Source organism: Arachis hypogaea, chromosome 10 (assembly GCF_003086295.3).
Source record: "Arachis hypogaea cultivar Tifrunner chromosome 10, arahy.Tifrunner.gnm2.J5K5, whole genome shotgun sequence".
In the NCBI taxonomy this organism is placed as follows: Eukaryota; Viridiplantae; Streptophyta; class Magnoliopsida; order Fabales; family Fabaceae; genus Arachis; species Arachis hypogaea.
The window spans coordinates 98,692,935-98,706,965 of record NC_092045.1 but is presented as its reverse complement, the minus strand read 5'-3'; positions in this window follow the sequence as shown (position 1 = coordinate 98,706,965).

Genomic DNA, 14,031 nt, shown 5'->3' with positions numbered 1-14,031 from the left:
GTACAGAAAAATAATGTACATATATATATGGAGTTCTAAAAAAATACATGTAGGGAGCTCCAGACTCGACCTGTTAAGCAAAGGCTGCCAGAGTATATATATATACAACCCAAAACATATAAATATAAATCCTATTTCTTTGAAATCAACCTCTCAAAGGGACAAAATACAAGTTATATAAAGTGGAGAATATGTACATGTCTATATACTAAATACAAACTACAACTCTCCAAAATAAATCTTCACTTGCATAAGAGTCTCCAACAATGCTCAACGAGGTGCTGTAACACCCTAACTACCAAAGCTCACGCTTCCGGCTGCGCAACTCTGATAGCTCGGACATTACGACGACACTTATACTATTTAATACTAAAATATGAGCCTGTTTAAAAACTTTAAACCGCAATACCATTCCCAAAAATACTTTCGCCATACAACGTACGTCCATACATACCATACAACTTACAGAAACTCATAAAGAGTACATCCATATATATATATACATACATATATATAAATAATATTACAAACATTATCCAGTACAATTCCTATCCCTCTCATAGAATATATCAAGATAAAGGCGAGGGTACAAAAATAATAATCTAAAGCAATACAGAGCATCTCAATAACAAATAATTAAACTTCTCGTGACTTCTGCGCCCATATCCTGAAAGGGGAAAAATGTAGGGGGGTGAGAACATCATCCTCGAAAGGGTTCTCAGTAGAGGGTTTTTGGGAATTACTGTAATAGGATACATGAAGATAAACCGTACCAGTGATTAATAACCATCTTATGCCTCTTTTCAAAAACAACAGTTTACAATAAAAGTAAAGTCAGAAATCTTTTCTGAAAGAGGAACTGTTCAATTCTCAAAACATCAAAGCATTTCAAAAAGGTTTATCTATACTGAACCAAAATAACCTTTCATATCTTATTCCAAACCAGAACCACAAAACCGAAATCAACCATCGGTCCATCTCATTCAACCACGATCCTAGGCCCAAACAATCCAACCACAACCAATCCACCACAATCCAACAGAGTTCCAGATGCAAACACAAGTAGGAAGATGCAAACACAAACAAACAGTTATTACAAGTAGAACAATTAGCAGTTAATCACATAGGCAAACCAAGTACAATATGCATACCCAAACAATGTCACATAGATGCATATGATGCATGCCTGTCCCTAGTGGCTGATGATATCATCTGTCGGTTATAGAGCCAACCCGACAAGTCCTGGTAGCTAACCATTGGACTGTCCCTCTGTCGCGCATCCCCAACTCGAGTTATACTCATCATAAACTTGATCATAAACATGATCCATATCCATCACCCTCACTGGTGAATATTTTGGGGGCGAGCTCATCCGGGACTTTCACAGTGCCCGGCCACACTTACGACATAGGGTCAACAGAGTATCAAGTCTCAACCTGGAGCACGTGGTGGCTAGCCACTGCTACTACCCAGGGAAACTCGTATCTCAGATAGTGGAAGTGCAAAATCACAATTATCAATAATTCAGCATATACATGCATTCATTCTCATCCGTGGATCAACATCCATCTCAGCCATCCGGCTCACGGTTCAGTCTAGAACCAGCCAATATTCATAGCATACACAGCCATTCTGGCTCACGGTTCAATCCAGAACCAGCCAATATTCATAATCATACACAGCCATTCCAGCTCACGGTTCAATCCAGAACCAGCCAATATTCATAATCATACACAACCATTCTGGCTCACAACAAAACAGCACTTCCACATTCAAAATCATCAAATTCATGAAATCGGCATTTAAGCTATAAATCATTTTCTCTATTCATTTCACTTTGAAATCAAGTTTCAACTCTTTTCAGCCTTGGCTTTAGAAATCTCGTTTCTCAAATCATCTCAGACTCATAAGCCAAATTTACTCAAAGTGAGTTCCCCTTTTAAAACAGAGCCACTCTCGACATTCTCTTTCCAAACTTCCAAACCATGGCAAGTTAAGGATTTATTTCAAAGCATTCAAAATCACCCATCCAACAATGGGATTTTATAACAAAAGTCTCTCGGCAGAGTCCCAAGTCTTTAGGGAAAGTCAACCTATATCAATTCCTTAAAATTCATTGAAACTCTTAAAATCATAGATTCTCGGTTCAAGTAAATAAAACTGAATTTACTATAAAACCGGCCATACAAAATCGCAAGTTCCAACCCGGTCCAAAAATCAACTCATTTGAAACGGAACCGGTTCATTTGAATCAAACCACTTTCAGGTTTCTTTTTGGAACCCATTTTTCTTCTCTTTTTTTTTTAACTCTTCCAAAATGCCTCAAACTCAATTACTCAATCAAAAGTCTAGATTCCTTTGAAATCACTAAAAGCTCCTTTTTATATTGAAATCAATACTAGAGCATCATTCTTTCCTTCAGTGATTCAAACGGTAAACATAGTTCGTTTCTAAAAAAGTCGAACTCAAGGCATAAAGTTCACTAAATAAATTAAGCTTGAAAACATCAATATTCTCTTAATAAATCAAATAATACAACTTCTCAAATCCAACCCTTTTCAAATAACTTTTCAAACAAGGCTAGAATTTTGTAGAAATTTCGGCAGCACCTCCCCTAAAACTTGGACTTTTGCCACCCGGTTCGGGTCCCAACTAAACCATTTCTCATTCCTTTTCAACAGCTCAAAACCAGAAATCAATTTAAAGCAAGCTAAATCCAACAATCGCCTCAGTGGCGTATCTCAAGGATACCATTTCATAATTAACTCAATATCAATCGATATAACTCATTTTCAAAGCTTTAAAGAAACGGTTCAATAACAAAACATTTGTCCAAAACCAAATCAATTAAAATAAACCAGGCTGAATTCAAAAGTGCATTCGACTTTTCACATTATTGAAATAATTGACTCAATTCAAACCAATCCTCAACGGTATAAACTCAGATTTTAAATCTTTAAAGAATCAACTTCAAAACATTATATTTCACAAAGCCGCACAACAACTCAGCCAAACCAACATCCATAATCATTCAAGTCAATCAAATAATACATAAGGCAGATACAATCACCAAATACACAATCTCTCACATCAGTATCCATATGTAATAATTCCAATACACAAAACATAGTTTTTGGAAAGCGCCCCTACCTCAAAACGCAATTCCATAACTCAAACGCACCACAAGAAGTCTCTATCAACCTGAAGTTACCGGCAGCTCACATCACAGCTTTGTTCACTTTCGCGGCAGCAATTACAACCCTTACGCGCAACATGTGGCTCCGATAGCTTAATCCTAGAAAACATTATTATTGCGAAACCTTAAAACACATCACGGGATATGAACTGGCAAGGCCTCGAGGCAGAGGTACTTACGGTAACTAAAGAATACTGACCGAACCAAAGAACACAAGCCTCAGCGATGGTTCCATTAGTAGTTCCAGCAACAGATGAAGCAGTCCCCAAAACGAATACTACTTGTAACATAAATCTCCAAACAGAGCCAGCAACCATCTCCAGTAAAGGCAGCGACAATGCAACTTACTAGAACCATTTTATTCAACACAACTAGTGTCAGCAACAATGCTTCTAGGTAGGAATGAATTAATGGAACAAGAGAGAATCGGAAACAGGGTAAGGCTTACCTAACAGCAGCGATTCCAAATGGAGCCAGGGCAAGACCAGAGCAACACTAACTCCACAGCGGCAGTGGCGCCTGGTCAAAATCCAAAACCCAGGAGCAGAGGCAGAAAGGCATCTCCTTTCCCTGATTCACGCGGCGCTGTTCTTCGTGGTGCTCAATCGGTGATGGCATGAGCTCCGGCGGCAGTGGACTATGGAGAGGTCAACAGCGGCGAGGCATAGTGCGGTGGTGACGCAGCTGGCGGTGGCTCTAACAGCGGCGACAGCAGCAATGTCCTCCACCCCCGCGCGAGCGCCCTCTAATCGTGGATCTCCGAGAACAACGATGACGGCGCGGCCACACGGAACGGCGACAGGGACTTCTCCTCCTCGCGACGGCAACGGGTCGGGACGGGCGGATCTGCGGGGACGAGTCAGACCCGCGCCTCCTCTTCCCGCGACTAAGCTCCCTCACTCCTGTTCTTCCTTCGGTGTGCCATGGCGGCGGCGGTTGGCAACTCGGCGGCGACGGCGATGCCCACCGTTGCTAGCCGTGCCTCTCTTCCTCCCCTGCCTCCCTCTGTTCCCCCCCCCCCCCGTTTCTTCCTAGCCCTTTCTTTCTTGTGTTTTCGTTTGTTTGCAGCTGCTGCTGCTGTTAGGGTGCTGGTGTGGTTGAAAGGGAACCGGGTAAGGTTTTTAGGGTTAGGGTTTTTCTTTCAAAAATTAGGGTTAGAGGCATTTTAGTAATTTCAAATAAAAATAGGGATATTATAGTAATTAGAAATAAATTCTAATCCATTAATAATAATGTATAAAAATAATATTTGCTCATCAATTTCATAAATTATTTTCAATAAAATGTCCCCACCAAATAATTAGAAATAATATACTTATTTTCCAAAATAACAACAGTAATATTTGAAATATTACTTATCTAATCCAAATCATGTAAAATCCCTATTATTTCATAACTGCCAAATTTATAATCTAAATATAGAAAATAATTCAATAATTATAAAATTGGATAATAATCATAACTCATCTCAAATTCAATAAATCAAAACTTGCCTTAATTATCTTTAATAAAATAATTTCTGAAATTAAGGCTACAAATAACTATATGATTTGAGACTTGATCATAATAAGACTTTTCAAAAGTTTTGGGTCTTACAGGTGCCTCACGTATTGCATCTGAAAAATAATAGAACATGTATGGAATGAGAACCGGGAGGTTCTCAGTATGATAAAGGCGCCCATATAGATAATACATAAGATCTCGGAAAGCCAAAGCCATTCTAAAAGTCCAACAACCCATATCAAATCCTAGAATTCACACTAAGCTAGAAATATGGTGACTATATCTAAGGATTTTAGTCTAACTCTTCGTTTTCCATTCTCTACAAACCTCCAAATCACCAAGTGGAACAACCCTTAGCGTCTCCTCCAACTACCAGAGGGATCTCTCAGAAACAAAAACAAGCAAGATAGATAAGGAAAACACAAATATAGAAAGCAGATACAATAAATATATTAGGTAGCAGTTAAGTACAGTTAAGCAAATAGGTAAGTCAAAATAAATGCATACTCAAACAAAACATACAAGTGCATACGATGCATATCTGTCCTATGGTCGATGAGCTCATCTGTCGGTTACACAGCCAAACCCGACATGTCCGGTAGTAAACCCTAGATAGGAACACCACAACACGGAGCAAGTGGAACCAAAATGCAACTCTTGCATCTTACCTGCGTAACTTGGAGCAAGGGGGATAACCTCAACCCTTGCCTCTTACCCAGGCGGTGTTACAATTCCCAACCTAAAACAAGTGTGACAAAACTTAATCCTTGCATCTTATCCGGTGTCTCGAACCATTACCTGGAGCAAGTGGATCATGCCACTGCATCTTACCCGGTGTCTCTACTTTTATCCGGAGCAAGTAGACAACACCACCGCATCTTACCCGGTGGTATATCTCAATCAGATTAAATTTTGATTTTCAATTCCATTTTCCATATCATTTCAATTTATTCAAAAATCATAATTAAAATCAATCCTCAGTATTCATATATATACTTTCATACTCTTTCCTCCTCATAATTATTTCTCAATATCACACTTCATAATCGTCTTCTTTAATTTACTATTTCAACCCCTCAAATCTCATCCCTAACCCTTCTACTCTCTATTTCACCTGCTCTAGAGTTGTAACAGGGCTTACAAAAGGTATAAAGGTTAACAAAATCAAAAACACAAAAATCCATGCTGCAGCAAAACATGGTGGTTATGTGAACACATGCCACCCATGTACGTGAAAATTTAAAGAATTACAGTGCCGCATATGCATGCATCTGTCGACGTACGTGAGATTTCAATTTTACAGTGCCGTGTACGTATGACCATGTCTGCATAGGCGAGATTTTTGGGCAGAGTCTAATACTCGCGTACGCATGACCCTATCGCATACGCACGCATATCAATATGTCCAAAAAGTTGTTAAGTTCAAAAATCAGTTTTTCACACCAAACTTCAAACGCGCATAACTTTTTTGTTAAAAATTATTTTCAATCCATTCTTTGAACGTTATAAATTTCAAGAATTCAATTTATATTAAAAATAAGTTTTACAAGATTTAGGGGTCCAGAAACCAAGTTATGGCCCGTTGAAGTTGGTCAGAAATAGATTTTTACCAAAATTTTACCAAAGTCCTCCATTTTCAAAATCCTCAATCCAATTTTAAATTTAACCATACCAATTCCATACTAAATACTCCTACACCATAACAAATACTCCTCAATTTCTTTTCAATCATTCCAACACCTAAGCCATTCAATTTCCAATTTGTTCATTTCAACAACTTCCAACAATTACTATCCACACAATAATCACACCAAGTATACACAATTCCAATCCATCACAATCATTATAACACCCTATCACATAGAGCTTTACCCTTAAGTCATAAAACAGAGGTGGTGTGGTATTACGACCTCTAAAATAAAATATGTACATAAAAATAATGGAAAGAAATTTATACCAAGGAGGCTTGAAGGAAAGCTTAAGCAACAAGTCGCAAAAGAAAAGCATATCGGTCACGTAAACAGTTACTTAGTTAAGAAGAAAAGTAAAGACATAGGTGCATAAAGAGCAGAGTATCCAAAATACAGAATATCAAGCTCTAGACTCGAGCCTTGAAGCCAGGCTGGCCGGAGAATATATACATACATACATGTATATAAGTATATCCTATAAAATCCCAACATACATAAAGAAAGCACCTAGTTCTCCAAAAAGCCTCTAAGAGGATTAAACATAAGTTATTTATACATAAAAGAGTCTATAAATATAAATACATATCCAACAGCCCAAAATATAACATCACAACTTCGCTTGCAATAGGAACCTCCAAACGCTCACCGAGGCGCATCTCGACCTGCATCTGAAAAATGACAACATTTGTTTGGAATGAGATGAGAACCAGGGGTTCTCATAATGTTAATGGTTCCCACATAAATAATATATAAGGTCCCAAAAAAGGCAGAGACAATTCTAGAACTCCGACACTCAGATTAAAAACTTAGAGTTATACTTTAAACCAAAAACCAGGTGAACTATCTATAGTACTTAGGTTCTAGTCCAATTTTAACTTAACACCTCAATCTCTCCTTCCTCCAATATTCCAAACTCTGGTGGAACTGCCCTCGTTACTCTTCTACCAAACAAGGGGCCTCTCAGTTGCACAGAAAAATAATACATACAAGGGAAACACAGATAAAATACAGTTACAGCAAGTACAACATATAGCAAATAAGCATAGATATTCAAATAGGCAAATCCAAGTAATGCAAACTCAAACAAGACAAACAGATGCATATGATGCATGTCTTTCCTACTAGTCATGAGCTCACGTGTCGGTTATATCGCCAAAACTCAACACATCTGGCAACTAACTTGGATGCCGTCTCTCGTCTGCACATCTCCAGGAGGCATAACATTGAGTGATTAGTGCCTACCACCTTCTCTTGGAGGCATACACAAGGAAAAATGAATCGGGGGATTAGTGCCCTACCACATTCACCAGAAATATATTTAGCAAGTCATATCTATTTATAACAATTCCAATTTAAAATAAATTAGTTTGTATAAAACAATCCCCTACCTTGATTACGATTTAACCACGTGGTTTCTGGCAGTCAGAACGGCGATGCAAAGCTTCGATGGTGACTGGGCAGTGATGAACGGCGGCGCAACAGCCACCCAGACACGACGACAGCGAGGCCAGCAACACGAATGCGATGGCAACTCCGCGACACCCCCTTTCACGCATCTTCACCCTCCCTTGTTCGCGATTCTAACGGCGGTGGCAAGAACGGGTTCGGCGGCAGAGATCCGACAAAGCTGGTGGCGATGATGCGACGGTGGCTGCGAGGCATGGTGTAGTGGCGGTGCGGCTCCTCTTCAATGATGATGACCACTCCTCTCTCTCAAGGTTGCACTCTATCTCCCTCTCCTCTGGTCTCGCGACGGTGTGGCGTCAGCGGCGGCGAGGCCCACCAGCTCCGGCGTGTCTCTCTCTTCTTTTCTTCTCCCCTGTCATGGCTCCCTCTTCTCCTCCTCTCCTTCTCCGCAGCCCCTCCCCTTTTCCCATTTCTTCTTTCTTTTCTTCCTTCTTTCTTCTTTCTAAGTTGTTGCTGTGTTATTATTTTTGTGTTTAGTGGGTGTGTTCCTGTGTGACCGTGAGTGAGGGGGTGAGAGAGTGAGTGTCACGTGTGAGGGATGGGGGTGTTATTTAGTTAGGGTTTGGGGTAGATTAGAAAATTTTAATAAAGATAGGGATAATAATATAATTTTATAAAACAAATAAAAAGATAAAATAATAATTAAAAACCAAATTAAATGTAAAGTATTCATCTTTAAAAATATCTTTTAATTACCAATCTATAAATTATTTTCAATCAAATACCAATTTAAGAAAAATTAGAGGTAAGTAAATTAATTCTCCTTTATTTATAAAATAAGGTTAAAAATCTATATATTAAAATTAAGGCATACAAAATACTCATTATTTTTCAATTATAAGAACTCTAAATAATAAATAAGAGTTTACTCAATTTTTATATAAAAATATCTAAAATATAGTCTTAAATAAATATAATACATCATAATCGCGTGCTTTAAAGATTACAGTGTTTGTGTATACACATGGTGTTCTTGTCCTGGCTTAGACAAAGACCTATTTGAAAGGAGATTGTTTTTCCATGTGTAACTCATTTTGTCACTGTCTTCATCACATTAAAGAGTATCTTTGAATACAAAGCGGATTTGCAAGCATTGGTTATGGATTGGGTGTACAATTTTCTAGTCACAAATTCGGAAAGAGTACTAGTGGTATAGCTATTAGTGCAATTATCCTGAACAACAAATTTTGGAATGATTATTTTACTGCATGCAAACTTGTGATCCCATTGATTAAATTGTTGAGGATTGTATATGCTAATAATAAACCATCATTGGAATATGTCTATAAGGGTATGATGAGGTAGAAGATGCAATCAAAGAAATGTTCAAGAAGAATAAGATTGCATATCAACTTTACATAGAGATTATCAACTCAAGATGGGACAAAAATGTTATCATCCACATCCGATCCACACTCCAATAGAATCGGATCGCAGATATCAGGTCTATATCCGCAAATCTGCATATCTACACATTCATAATCATAGTTACCAGAATCGTACTGGACCGAAAAAATGGTGAATCGGACCTCCAGTCGGTTTGGTCCAGTCTTAGGACCCTTTTAAGTTGAGAACCAGTATGAATCGGTCAAAACCGATGAAAACTGGTCAAAATTGAAACACTCAGATAAAAATTCTAAAATTGATGAAGACGAGGTTTAAATTTAGGTCCTCCTTGTTACTACATACTCCCTTTACCATTAAGCTATACTGTTCCTTGTTATTTCATATGATAATTATTAATTATATAGTAAAAATATACAATAATTTTGTTATATATTATTTTAATTTTATACTCACTTATGTTTAAATTAATTATATTTTTTATTATGCATAATTATTAATATAAATATAAATATTATTAACTATATATAAATAAAAAATATTAAATATTTTTATTAATTATAATATAATTATTTTTTTTATAATTATATGATATTTATTAATATTATTTTTTCAAAAATACATATAGTATATAATAATATAATAAATATAAACTAATTAGTTAGCTATTAAAAGTAGTTACTTTAATGTAAAAACAAAATTAAAAAAATCATTATTGTGTAAAATACTATAATTTTATATAATTATTTAATAATAATTGGATTATAACTTGTTGATTATAATTTGTTGAGACTTGATTGTTATTAAAATATTAGTGAAAATATGTATTTCAAATTTTTTACTATTTTATATTTTTTATTCACATGAAGATCAAGTCCATCGGTTTAACTAGTGATCCACTAGTTGAATCAGTGAACCAATAACCTGACCGATTTGATCATCGGTTCGATACTAACAACTGTGTATGTTGACGTGTGTGTGCGTGTGTATCTGAACCCTACTCTCATTTTCGATGCTTCCTTCTTTCACCTACACCCAAACACCAAGTCACCCCACTCGGTCACTCCCTCTCTCTGAACACCACTAGACACTTCTTGCTAGAGATCGCTCGCCGCTCATTCTCGCATTCATTTTATCTTCATCGCGCTCGTTCTAACTTCATCGCGTTCATCCTCTCTTTGCTGGTTTTGTATATGGTTCAGTCATTGTAGTTTTGTGCGTGGTTCAGTGATTGTGGTTCTATTGCCATTCGTGCCACCTCGTTGTGATCCGTTCTTGCCATCCTCTATTCTCGTAGTCTTTTATTTGATCACCATCCTTCATTCTCGCTACCTCTGTTCATTGCCAAATCTCTGCCTCTCTATATCGCCTCGCCAAATCGCATTCTACTTTGCTTTCTAGTTTATGAGTTCCCGCTCTTCATATTTTGATTTGCTTTTTGATTTTTTGAGTTTCTATTCTTCACATTCTTGTTCTTTGTGTTTTAATTTGCTTCACTTTCTGCCTCATAAGTAATTATTTTAGTATTTTTTGTTAATTTTTATTCATAACATTAATTTGTTGTTATTTTTTGGTGAATTTTTGTTATTTTTCTATTTTGTGGATATATCCAATATCATATTCGATCCTAACCACAAATGTGCATATCAGATGGATTGAGTATGAGCCTAAAATATGGATATTAGATCCGATCCAATTTGATGATTTTAATTCGGATCAAATTGAGATTTTGGCCATATTTGATTTGATCTAATCCAATCCATAAATACTCCTATCTTCATACAATGGCTTATTTCCTAACTCCTACTTTGTTTTTTTGATGAAAACTACAAAGAAGCACCTGATGTCATGCGAGATTTTTTTAATCTTGTTACATTACATTGTAAGGTTAACAATTTAGAATCAGTTGAGGCAACGAAGGAAATACACTTATATAAAAATTGGAAAGAAAGCTTTGATAGGCTAAAAGTTATTCGAGCTATAAAAAAATTTGTTAATAATAACTTGTTCAATGTTTTTATTTTTTTTAATTTGATAGCTAATAGTATGGTTATGGATTTGTAACTTTGTAGATGAATAGTAGAGGTTGTTCGTGGTTCTACTTCATATTTATAAAAGATGGTCGTTCGCATTCTTAGCTAAGTATTTATTTTTTCAGGATGTGAAAAGGAATTGGAGTATTTTTTATTAGATTCTTACAAAGAGAAGAAATAAATTGGAGTATAATAGGCTAAATAATATTGTGTATGTAACATATAATTTGCGTCTTAAATTTAGGTAATATATGTTTCATACTTTCATTTCATATCATGAATTTTGTGTATTTAGGATCAGTTTGGATTGACTTTTCAAAAAAGTACTTTTTTCATCTTTTTTAAAAAAATTCTTTTTTAACAGACAAAAATTATTTCACATTTAGATAAATTTTTTAAAAAGAGTTTTTAAGTATTAAAAACATCTTTTGTTTTTACTTTTTTTACACACAAGGTATTGCTAGTTTAAAAAAAAGTAAATAATTTATTTTTTTAATAAAAGTATTTTTTTTTTAAAGACATATTCAAATAGGTTTTAAATTGAATAAAAGTACTTTTTTACTAAAAAAGTCAATCCAAACTAATACTTAATATGTTATGTTATTTTTCGTGTATTGTATTTATTTTTTTAAGAAATAAAAAAAAAGTAAAAGGTGCAATATAATCCAATTAATTATAAAAATATCAATTTGATTGATTTTTGGGTAATGGAAGAGATTGTTAAAAAATAGTCTAATCTTTCTAGTAACGTTGAAAACTTACTAGGTGAATGTTATACTTTATTTTCCGATAATTTATTAGAATGATTTTAATTTTTAATTTATTGATAACGTGTTATATATTTTGTTGAATGATATTAATCCTGATTTTTATTAAAGTAGTGGCGATAGTAGTAGTGGTATAATAATATATTTTATGTTGTATCACTTGATTCTTTTTATTTAAGTGGTAAAAATAAAGGTGAAGGTGATCTCAATAAAATAAATCTATAGTAAATTTTTACAAATTTTAATATTATCATTTTATGTTTAGTTGTTTCTTTTATTATTTAATTTTTGAGTAAAATTATAATAATATGATTGATCTAGTACTTTTAATTTAAATAATATTTTAAAAGAGTAAAGTATCATTTTTGTCCCCAATGTTTGGAGTAAGTTACAAAGTTGTTCCTAATGTTTTAATCGTTTTATTTAAGTCCCTGACATTTCAAAATTGACTCAATGTTATCCTGCCGTTAGGGATCCGTTAACAAAATTGATGGCGGGAAAAAATTGAGACGATTTTAAAACGTTATAGACTTAAATAGGACGAAAATGTTAGGGACAAAAACGATACATAAAAATAAATTTTAATTTAATTTTATCTTTCAATAATATTAATTTTTTTACTGTACATAGTATTCAATTATTTTTTAATTACATCTAAATAAATTACACTTAATCATATTACTTTTATTTTAAATAAATTTATTCTTTTATAATTTTAAAGAATTTTGATACATTAGAGACAAAAGGTATAATTTATATTTTATTGTGTGTATATATATATATATATATATATATATATATATATATATATATATTTTTTTTTTTCTGCAAGTTTATATACCAGTCATTCAACAAACATTTCATGATAACTAAAAATATTTAAGAGTAAAATTATAAAAAAAATTAATTTATTTAAAATGAAAGTAATATGATTAAGTGTAATTTATTTAGATGTATGTGATTAAAAAATAATTGAATACTATGTATAGAAAAAATTGATATTATTGAAGGATAAAATAAAAATTTATTTTTATGTATTATTTTTGTCCCTAACGTTTTCGTCCTATTTAAGTCCTTAACATTTTAAAATCGTCTCAATTTTGTCCTGTTGTCAATTCTGTTAATGGATTCCTAACGGCATGACAACATTGAGTCAATTTTAAAACATTAGAGACTTAAATAGGACGATTGAAACGTTAGGAACAATTTCAAAACTTATCTCTAATGTTGGGGATAAAAATAATACTTTACTCTATTTTTAAATTTATATTAAATTATAATTATATATTTTAATATATTTATTTATATTTTATTATAAAATAATTATTTTAATTAAATTACATACAATTAAACTAATAAATTAGTAAATCAATAGTTAGAGCTGCTGAATCATGAGTTCGATTTTCAAAACATTGAGCCTGACCACTCGGTATTTCTATTTTTGTAAATAAGAAAGATCCGTTATTTTCCTATAAGAATTTAAGTGGAGTAAAAATAAATTGTAATAAGAGAGTTTAAGCGTACAAAAATGAATTATTAAAACGCCGAAGTGAAACTCGAGGCCACTGAGAGGAACTTGAAAAGAAAATCAAACCACAAACGAAACTGGGAAGAAGTATTCTTTCTTGTTCATGTCACCCATTCGGAAGAATCTCTCATGATACACAAAGGAACACGTCCTTGGTCCTGCATTTTCCAAGGTCTAACTTCGTTATTTATTTTTTAATACTTTTTGTAAGGTCCAATTTCTTCGGACTTTCGATTGAAATCTCCGCCTTTCCTTTTGCTATAAATTATGTAATTAAAAAAAAAAGGGTGAACTTTGAAGCAAATGTACAAATATATTTTTTATTTTTGTACTGATTAAACAACTAGTATTTAAAGTTTATTATAAAAAATTGATTAATTCTAAAATATAGGAAAAAATAAAATCTTTTTAATATAATTTTTTCAATTACTAGACTCAAACTTAGAACATTTTTTCACCAAATAAGAGCTTAAAATCCCAATAAAGGATAATATACAACTCC